The sequence below is a fragment of the Diuraphis noxia genome, unplaced genomic scaffold (assembly GCF_037042655.1).
Source record: "Diuraphis noxia isolate RWA-SAM2 unplaced genomic scaffold, SU_Dnox_SAM2 contig0001, whole genome shotgun sequence".
NCBI classification, from domain to species: domain Eukaryota; kingdom Metazoa; phylum Arthropoda; class Insecta; order Hemiptera; family Aphididae; genus Diuraphis; species Diuraphis noxia.
In genome coordinates, this window is record NW_028301711.1 from 110,760,001 (window position 1) to 110,770,000 (window position 10,000).

Here is a 10,000-nt window from a genome sequence, read left to right on the forward strand (position 1 = left end):
GGTGAAAAAAAAATTACCAGATGGTAATAAGGACAGTGTGCATGTTGTATTATCACTGTCCCAATCCGCGCGCGCCCGGTGGTCGGTGTCGTAGGTGGTCGGCCGCACTGCTACGCGGGACCGCCTGGCGGCCGGCTAGCGGGACGCGATTTGCGTCCCGCCCGCGCAGGCGGCGCCATTTTTTTTCGTGCCGTGCAGCCACGCGGCGTGCAGCGTTCGATTTACGCGGGTGCGTACGGTGGTCGACGACTTGCAACAACGTCACGGGTGGTCGGTTAGACGAAATGCGCTCGGGGTTGCCCGGGTAGACCGCGGTCGGTGGGACGGGAGAAGATTTGTTCATGTCGGGTGAAAAAAAAATTACCAGATGGTAATAAGGACAGTGTGCATGTTGTATTATCACTGTCCCAATCCGCGCGCGCCCGGTGGTCGGTGTCGTAGGTGGTCGGCCGCACTGCTACGCGGGACCGCCTGGCGGCCGGCTAGCGGGACGCGATTTGCGTCCCGCCCGCGCAGGCGGCGCCATTTTTTTTCGTGCCGTGCAGCCACGCGGCGTGCAGCGTTCGATTTACGCGGGTGCGTACGGTGGTCGACGACTTGCAACAACGTCACGGGTGGTCGGTTAGACGAAATGCGCTCGGGGTTGCCCGGGTAGACCGCGGTCGGTGGGACGGGAGAAGATTTGTTCATGTCGGGTGAAAAAAAAATTACCAGATGGTAATAAGGACAGTGTGCATGTTGTATTATCACTGTCCCAATCCGCGCGCGCCCGGTGGTCGGTGTCGTAGGTGGTCGGCCGCACTGCTACGCGGGACCGCCTGGCGGCCGGCTAGCGGGACGCGATTTGCGTCCCGCCCGCGCAGGCGGCGCCATTTTTTTTCGTGCCGTGCAGCCACGCGGCGTGCAGCGTTCGATTTACGCGGGTGCGTACGGTGGTCGACGACTTGCAACAACGTCACGGGTGGTCGGTTAGACGAAATGCGCTCGGGGTTGCCCGGGTAGACCGCGGTCGGTGGGACGGGAGAAGATTTGTTCATGTCGGGTGAAAAAAAAATTACCAGATGGTAATAAGGACAGTGTGCATGTTGTATTATCACTGTCCCAATCCGCGCGCGCCCGGTGGTCGGTGTCGTAGGTGGTCGGCCGCACTGCTACGCGGGACCGCCTGGCGGCCGGCTAGCGGGACGCGATTTGCGTCCCGCCCGCGCAGGCGGCGCCATTTTTTTTCGTGCCGTGCAGCCACGCGGCGTGCAGCGTTCGATTTACGCGGGTGCGTACGGTGGTCGACGACTTGCAACAACGTCACGGGTGGTCGGTTAGACGAAATGCGCTCGGGGTTGCCCGGGTAGACCGCGGTCGGTGGGACGGGAGAAGATTTGTTCATGTCGGGTGAAAAAAAAATTACCAGATGGTAATAAGGACAGTGTGCATGTTGTATTATCACTGTCCCAATCCGCGCGCGCCCGGTGGTCGGTGTCGTAGGTGGTCGGCCGCACTGCTACGCGGGACCGCCTGGCGGCCGGCTAGCGGGACGCGATTTGCGTCCCGCCCGCGCAGGCGGCGCCATTTTTTTTCGTGCCGTGCAGCCACGCGGCGTGCAGCGTTCGATTTACGCGGGTGCGTACGGTGGTCGACGACTTGCAACAACGTCACGGGTGGTCGGTTAGACGAAATGCGCTCGGGGTTGCCCGGGTAGACCGCGGTCGGTGGGACGGGAGAAGATTTGTTCATGTCGGGTGAAAAAAAAATTACCAGATGGTAATAAGGACAGTGTGCATGTTGTATTATCACTGTCCCAATCCGCGCGCGCCCGGTGGTCGGTGTCGTAGGTGGTCGGCCGCACTGCTACGCGGGACCGCCTGGCGGCCGGCTAGCGGGACGCGATTTGCGTCCCGCCCGCGCAGGCGGCGCCATTTTTTTTCGTGCCGTGCAGCCACGCGGCGTGCAGCGTTCGATTTACGCGGGTGCGTACGGTGGTCGACGACTTGCAACAACGTCACGGGTGGTCGGTTAGACGAAATGCGCTCGGGGTTGCCCGGGTAGACCGCGGTCGGTGGGACGGGAGAAGATTTGTTCATGTCGGGTGAAAAAAAAATTACCAGATGGTAATAAGGACAGTGTGCATGTTGTATTATCACTGTCCCAATCCGCGCGCGCCCGGTGGTCGGTGTCGTAGGTGGTCGGCCGCACTGCTACGCGGGACCGCCTGGCGGCCGGCTAGCGGGACGCGATTTGCGTCCCGCCCGCGCAGGCGGCGCCATTTTTTTTCGTGCCGTGCAGCCACGCGGCGTGCAGCGTTCGATTTACGCGGGTGCGTACGGTGGTCGACGACTTGCAACAACGTCACGGGTGGTCGGTTAGACGAAATGCGCTCGGGGTTGCCCGGGTAGACCGCGGTCGGTGGGACGGGAGAAGATTTGTTCATGTCGGGTGGTCGGGTGAAAAAAAATTACGTAGCACTGTTACGCGCGTCCTAACGTCGTTTACGATGAACACGTATTATTTTCCAGTCGACCGTCCACGGTGGTCCGTCGAGCCGGGGTAGGTCGCATGCGGGCAGCCCGGACGTCGACGTTGCACGGGGTTTCGAAACCGGAGTTTTTGGATCGCGATTTTTTCCAAACCCAATAACTCGTTAACGGTCGGTTTTCGGTGGACGAACCAAAGAGGTGATCTCGTCGGGCGCACCGAATACTATCAGGAATAGTAGGTCCGACGGACGTGATGCGATTTTTAAATATTTTTCGATTGTGCGATTGTGGCGGGGGTATTAGTGTTCGGGTGGGGGGAACCGATACGCGCGCCGATTGCGGTAGTTGACGGGCGCGCGTCCACTGTTGCACGAGCGACGCTACGCCATTACGGGTGGTCGGTTAGACGAAATGTATTATCACTGTCCCAATCCGCGCGCCCGGTGGTCGGTGTCGTAGGCGGTCGGCCGGTACTGCTACTCGGGACCGCATGGCGGCCGGCTAGATTTGCGTCCCGCCATTTTTTTTCGTGCCGTGCCGCCAAGCGGCGTGCGTACGGTGGTCGACGACTTGTAACAACGTCACGGGTGGTCGGTTAGACGAAATGCGCTCGGGGTTGCCCGGGTAGACCGCGGTCGGTGGGACGGGAGAAGATTTGTTCATGTCGGGTGGTCGGGTGAAAAAAAATTACGTAGCACTGTTACGCGCGTCCTAACGTCGTTTACGATGAACACGTTTTATTTTCCAGTCGACCGTCCACGGTGGTCCGTCGAGCCGGGGTAGGTCGCATGCGGGCTGCCCGGACGTCGACGTTGCACGGGGTTTCGAAACCGGAGTTTTTGGATCGCGATTTTTTCCAAACCCAATAACTCGTTATCGGTCGGTGTTCGGTGGACGAACCAAAGAGGTGATCTCGTCGGGCGCACCGAATACTATCAGGAATAGTAGGTCCGACGGACGTGATGCGATTTTTAAATATTTTTCGATTGTGCGATTGCGGCGGGGGTATTAGTGTTCGGGTGGGGGGAACCGATACGCGCGCCGATTGCGGTAGTTGACGGGCGCGCGTCCACTGTTGCACGAGCGACGCTACGCCATTACGGGTGGTCGGTTAGACGAAATGTATTATCACTGTCCCAATCCGCGCGCCCGGTGGTCGGTGTCGTAGGTGGTCGGCCGGCTAGATTTGCGTCCCGCCACTTTTTTTCGTGCCGTGCCGCCAAGCGGCGTGCGTACGGTGGTCGACGACTTGTAACAACGTTAGGCGAAATGCGATTGTGGCGGGGGTATTAGTGTTCGGGCGGGGGGATCCGATACGGGCGCGGATTGCGGTAGTCCACGGGCGCGCGTCCACTGTTACACGAACGACGCTACGCCATTAAGGTGGAAAAACCCGGGATTTTGTAAATTTGTGAGCGGTTCGGTCGTCGGCGTTGCAGTCGACGGCCGGCCGCCGATCACGAACACCACAACAGCAAAGCCACGGGCGACGCCGAAGACGGCGCGTACACCTCGCGGCGCCCACCGGTCGCCGCCAACTGACGGTCGTCCACGTACGCGGGACACCGTCGGTTGAGTGGCCGGTCCGGTGAGAGCCGGCGGAAGGTGACACGCGTCCGCGTTTCGGCCGCCGACCCATCTCGCAATCCGAGTGGCGAAACTCAACCGGCGCCGCGCGTCCACCAGCCGGTGTTTGCGCGGCGCGCGCCAATCCACACCGATGACGACTCCCGTTACCGTTCCGCGTGTCACGAACACTCGACGCCAGAACATTCCCGCCGCGGCCGGCCATCGTCGCCGCGCCCGGCGGTCGCCGGGGCGAAGCCACGGGACGGCGGACTTCGCGTCGCGTCCCGGCTTCCCCCTCGATCTCGGCTGGGGGCCGTTACGAATCGGGCGAGAGCCGGTCTCGGTACGCTCGCCGGGGACCCGTGCACACACCGTCACCCGAACCCGGCGGTCGACCGTCACCCGGTCCGTCTCGTCAACGTGTCGCACTCCGTGTGCCGACCACACCACACACACATTTTGTTGTTGTTGAACCGCGGTCGGTCGCGCGGCCGTGACCCACAGCGGTCCCGGCCACGCGATCGCCCTCGGCGTCGGCTCGCCGCCCCCTTCCGCGGGGCGTCGGACCGGCGCTCGGACGCACGCGTCCCAGGCCGCCACGCGCGTGGCGGTCGCGGGGCGCGGTAGCAGTAAACCCGAGATCCCTGGTTGATCCTGCCAGTAGTCATATGCTTGTCTCAAAGATTAAGCCATGCATGTCTCAGTGCAAGCCGCATTAAGGTGAAACCGCGAAAGGCTCATTAAATCAGTTGTGGTTCCTTAGATCGTACCCAAGTTACTTGGATAACTGTGGTAATTCTAGAGCTAATACATGCCGACAGAGTTCCGACCGTCGCGGCGCTCTCGGGCGTCGCGCGCGGGAGGAACGCTTTTATTAGATCAAAACCGGCCCGTCGCGGCGCGCTTCGTGCGCGTCCCGATCGCGGCCCGCGCAAAGACCTGGTGACTCTGAATAACTTCGAGCTGATCGCACGGTCTCCGTACCGGCGACGCATCTTTCAAATGTCTGCCTTATCAACTGTCGACGGTAGGTTCCATGCCTACCGTGGTGGTAACGGGTAACGGGGAATCAGGGTTCGATTCCGGAGAGGGAGCCTGAGAAACGGCTACCACATCCAAGGAAGGCAGCAGGCGCGCAAATTACCCACTCCCGGAACGGGGAGGTAGTGACGAAAAATAACGATACGGGACTCATCCGAGGCCCCGTAATCGGAATGAGAACACTTTAAAACCTTTAAACGAGGATCAATTGGAGGGCAAGTCTGGTGCCAGCAGCCGCGGTAATTCCAGCTCCAATAGCGTATATTAAAGTTGTTGCGGTTAAAAAGCTCGTAGTCGGATCTGTGTCTGGGCGGTGCCGGACCACCCTGGCGGTCCGGCGTGTCGCGGCCGGCCGTGCCGCGGGACCACGTGTCCCGTCGGCGCGGTCGCCGTCGCGCTCGTCAGCCGTCTCGGGGTGTTAGTTACCGGCACGTCGGCCGGACGTATTGTCGGCAGGCGGACACGTGTCTCGTGCTCCCGGCGCGCCGCGCGGCCACGCGTCGCGCGGCCGTCGGGGTTCGACGACGGCGGCCGCCTACTCCAATCTTGCTGCGCGGTGCTCTTCACCGAGTGCCGTCGGCGGGCCGACACGTTTACTTTGAACAAATTAGAGTGCTCAAAGCAGGCTCAAATCTGGCGGGGCGGCTTCACGGCCGTCTCGTCAAAAGGCCCTGAATACTGGTCGCATGGAATAATGGAACAAGACCTCGGTCCCGCGCATCTCCGCCCTTCGCGGGCGCGCGAAACCGCCCTCCGGGGCGTTTCCGTGCGCGGGCCGCCGGGCCGCGGGCGCCAGTCGCCCGCGCGTCCCGCCGGGCCGGTTTTCGGGACCGGAGGTAATGATCAACAGAGACGGGCGGGGGCATTCGTACCGAGACGTTAGAGGTGAAATTCTTGGATCGTCTCGAGACGAACTGACGCGAAAGCATTTGCCAAGTACGTTCTCGTATGATCAAGAACGAAAGTTAGAGGTTCGAAGGCGATCAGATACCGCCCTAGTTCTAACTGTAAACGATGCCAGCTAGCGATCCGCCGGCGTTTCATTAACGACCCGGCGGGCAGCTTCCGGGAAACCGAAGCTTTTCGGTTCCGGGGGAAGTATGATTGCAAAGTTGAAACTTAAAGGAATTGACGGAAGGGCACCACCAGGAGTGGAGCCTGCGGCTTAATTTGACTCAACACGGGAAACCTCACCAGGCCCGGACACCGGAAAGATTGACAGATTGAGAGCTCTTTCTTGATTCGGTGGGTGGTGGTGCATGGCCGTTCTTAGTTGGTGGAGCGATCTGTCTGGTTAATTCCGATAACGAACGAGACTCTGTCCTGCTAACTAGGCGGGTAAACCCGGGTCGGCGTGGGCGCGGCGCCGGCGGTTTCGGCCGTCTGCGTTCGCGTTCCCGTCGGCTCGGCCCGGTATCCCCGAACGCGTTCGCCCGTCGTCCACGGCGGTCGTCGGGCGCGGCCGCGCCATCCGCGTCCCGGCGTGCGGCGGGCGTGCGGGGGTCGGGGGGCAACCTCCGGTCGCCGTGCGTCAGTCGTGCGCTGGGCTCCGCGGTGAAGCGCGCCGCGTTCGCGGCCGTCGCCGGCGGATCACGATACGTTACTAGGGCTACCGCCGGCTCCCAGGAGCTTAAACTCTTCTTAGAGGGACAGGCGGCGGACGAAAATAGCCGCACGAGACTGAGCGATAACAGGTCTGTGATGCCCTTAGATGTTCTGGGCCGCACGCGCGCTACACTGAAGGAATCAGCGTGTGTTAACATTCCTGGGCCGACAGGCTTCCGGGTAACCCGCTGAACCTCCTTCGTGCTTAGGGATCGTGGCTTGCAATTTTTCCACGTGAACGAGGAATTCCCAGTAAGCGCGAGTCATCAGCTCGCGTTGATTACGTCCCTGCCCTTTGTACACACCGCCCGTCGCTACTACCGATTGAACGACCGCAGTGAGGTCTTCGGACTGGACGCGCGTTATTCGGCCCCCTCGGGGGCTGGGTCGTCGCGCGACCGGGAAGATGACCGAACTCGGCCGTTTAGAGGAAGTAAAAGTCGTAACAAGGTTTCCGTAGGTGAACCTGCGGAAGGATCATTAGAGACGGGCCCGCGGCGCCGGCGACTCGCTTGCCGGTCTCGCGCGCGCCTAATCCGACCCCGTGGCCGCGTGCGCTCGCGCGCGACAACCGCGCACGGTTGTCGTCCGCCGACCGCCCGCGCGCCGCGACCCCCGACCGAGAGTCGACCGAAAGATGGTTACCGTCGTCGGAAGACGATTGTGTAAACGAAAAAAAAAAAAAACAAACACCCGACCCCGAACGGCGGATCACTTGGCTCGTGGATCGATGAAGACCGCAGCTATCTGCGCGTCGTCGTGTAATCCGCAGGTTATACGAACATCGACCAGTCGAACGCACATTGCGGCCTCGGTGACCCGCGGGTCCCGGGCCACGCCTGTCTGAGGGTCGTATACCGGATACTCGGCCAGACCGATGCGCCGGCACGGCAGGCGTCCGGCGGAGCGCGCGCGCCGCGTCCGGTCCTCACGGGGACCGGCGCCCGCGCGCCCGTCGGCCGCACGCCGCGCCCGCGCGAGTTTGGCGGCTCGACCGGGGAAAACGCGGGCTACCGCTCGCGGCTGCCCCCGGTCGTCCGCCCAAGTTGTGACGGCAAACAGTCACGGGTTCTCGCGCCGTCGAACGGCACGTCCCCGTCCGCCCGCCGCGCGAGAGCGCGGCCGGGTCGGCTGAGAGTCGTCCTCGAGACGCCACCTCTCCGGCAACCGAGAAGCGGACGCGGACCGTCGCCGCGCGGACGGAGCGCGGACCCGCGCACCAGTTACCACCACCACACGTACCACACACTTGTTCCGACCTCAGATCAGGCGGGACTACCCGCCGGATTTAAGCATATTAATAAGCGGAGGAAAAGAAAACAACCGTGATTCCCCCAGTAGCGGCGAGCGAACAGGGAAAAGCCCATCGCCGAATCCCGCCGCGCACTTTTGTGTCGCGGCACGTATGGGAGTTGTGGCGTACGGGCCGGCCTCGTTGCCGGGGCGCACGTGACGGTCCAAGTCTCCCTTGAACGGGGCCATGGCCCGCAGATGGTGCCAGGCCAGTAGAGGCCGTCACAGCGTTCCGGGATCGGACCGCGCCTTCGAGTCGGGTTGCTTGAGAGTGCAGCCCGAAGCGGGTGGTAAACTCCATCTAAGGCTAAATACGGCCACGAGACCGATAGTGGACAAGTACCGTGAGGGAAAGTTGAAAAGAACTTTGAAGAGAGAGTTCATAAGAACGTGAAACCGTTCGGGTGTAAACGGACAGAGCCCGCGAGTCCCCGCCGGGCGAATTCACGGTCGGTGGTCTCACCGCCGGCCGGATCTTTCGCTCGGTCAGCGGACGTCGCGACTCGTTGGGCGCCGGCCGAAGGGCCCGGGTGGCGGTTCGTCGCGGCGGTCGCGCCTCGGCGTGACCGTTCGCGCCGAACCCCGGTGCTCCTGGTCGGCTCGCCCGACGGCATGAACCGTCGACGCGGCCCCGTCGCAGGCGGGGTCCCGTCGGTCGGCGACGAGTTTCGGGCTACTTTCCGACCCGTCTTGAAACACGGACCAAGGAGTCTAACGTGTGCGCGAGTCAACGGTGATCTCACGAAAAACCACGTTTGGCGCAATGAAAGTGAACCGTTTACGGTGCGGACGATGGCCTAGCGACCGAACCCACCGGCGTTCAAAGTCGCGCTGGTCCGCAGTCCGGGGGCGTCTCCGCCAGGTCGGCTCCGGCCGTCCGGGGGCGCACCCTTAGCGCACACGTTGGTACCCGAAAGATGGTGAACTATGCCTGGCCAGGATGAAGTCAGGGGAAACCCTGATGGAGGTCCGCAGCGATTCTGACGTGCAAATCGATCGTCTGAGCTGGGTATAGGGGCGAAAGACTAATCGAACCATCTAGTAGCTGGTTCCATCCGAAGTTTCCCTCAGGATAGCTGGCGCCGATGTGTCCCGCCCGTTCGCGGGCGTACGGACGCCGGTGGGACTCCGCGCTGTACGGCGCGGTAACAACCCGCTCGTAACACGGAGGATGTCTCATACGGTAAAGCGAATGATTAGAGGACATTGGGGCCGAAACGACCTCAACCTATTCTCAAACTATAAATGGGTGAGATCGCCGGCTTTACCTGGTACACCGCGTGAACCGCGTGCGAAGCCGGCGACGGAACCCTAGGCGCTTAGTGGGCCATTTTTGGTAAGCAGAACTGGCGCTGCGGGATGAACCGAACGCCGAGTTAAGGCGCCGAAATCGACGCGTATTCAGAGACCATGAAAGGCGTTGGTTGCTGATGACAGCAGGACGGTGGCCATGGAAGTCGGAATCCGCTAAGGAGTGTGTAACAACTCACCTGCCGAAGCAACTAGCTCTGAAAATGGATGGCGCTGGAGCGTCGTGCCTATACTCGGCCGTCGGCGGCACAGTGGGGCCGGTCGTCGCTCGCGGCGGCCGGTCCCGGCAAGCCCCGACGAGTAGGATGGCGCGGCGGTGTGCGTCGAAGGGCAGGTCGCGAGACCGCCTGGAGCCGCCGTCGGTGCAGATCTTGGTGGTAGTAGCAAATACTCGAGAGGGGCCCTCGGGGGCTGCCGTGGAGAAGGGTTTCTTGTGAACAGCCGTTGTCCAAGAGTCAGTCGATCCTAAGCCCGGGGAGAGATCCTCGTACCACGGGCGAAGGCGTTTTCGAATCGCCCATGGGGCGAGAGGGAATCCGGTCCGTATTCCGGAACCCGACGCGGAACCGCTCCCTAGTGTTCGGGGCTCTTTTGTCTCGTCCGGGCGACCGGAATGAACTCGAAGAAGCCGCCGGGGGGTCCGGGAAGAGTTCTCTTTTCTCTGTGAGCGTTGTACGTCCCTGGAATCCTCTAGCCGGGCGATAGGGACG

At 62.0% G+C, this 10,000-nt stretch overlaps 3 non-coding genes across 3 annotated transcripts in view; all 3 read left to right on the top strand.

Moving 5' to 3' along the window:
• The first annotated feature begins 4,681 nt into the window (after positions 1-4,681).
• On the top strand, positions 4,682-7,169 carry LOC149063324 (small subunit ribosomal RNA). The gene has a single exon (XR_016189993.1). It is a non-coding gene; the product is annotated as a small subunit ribosomal RNA (ribosomal RNA).
• A 212-nt stretch (positions 7,170-7,381) lies between these two features.
• On the top strand, positions 7,382-7,539 carry LOC149063325 (5.8S ribosomal RNA). Its single transcript, XR_016190002.1, has one exon. It is a non-coding gene; the product is annotated as a 5.8S ribosomal RNA (ribosomal RNA).
• A 402-nt stretch (positions 7,540-7,941) lies between these two features.
• Positions 7,942-10,000, top strand: part of LOC149063326 (large subunit ribosomal RNA) — a 4,199-nt gene continuing 2,140 nt past the window's right edge. The window contains exon 1 of the ribosomal RNA XR_016190011.1: positions 7,942-10,000. This exon is cut by the window's right edge and continues 2,140 nt beyond it. This is a non-coding gene — a ribosomal RNA (large subunit ribosomal RNA).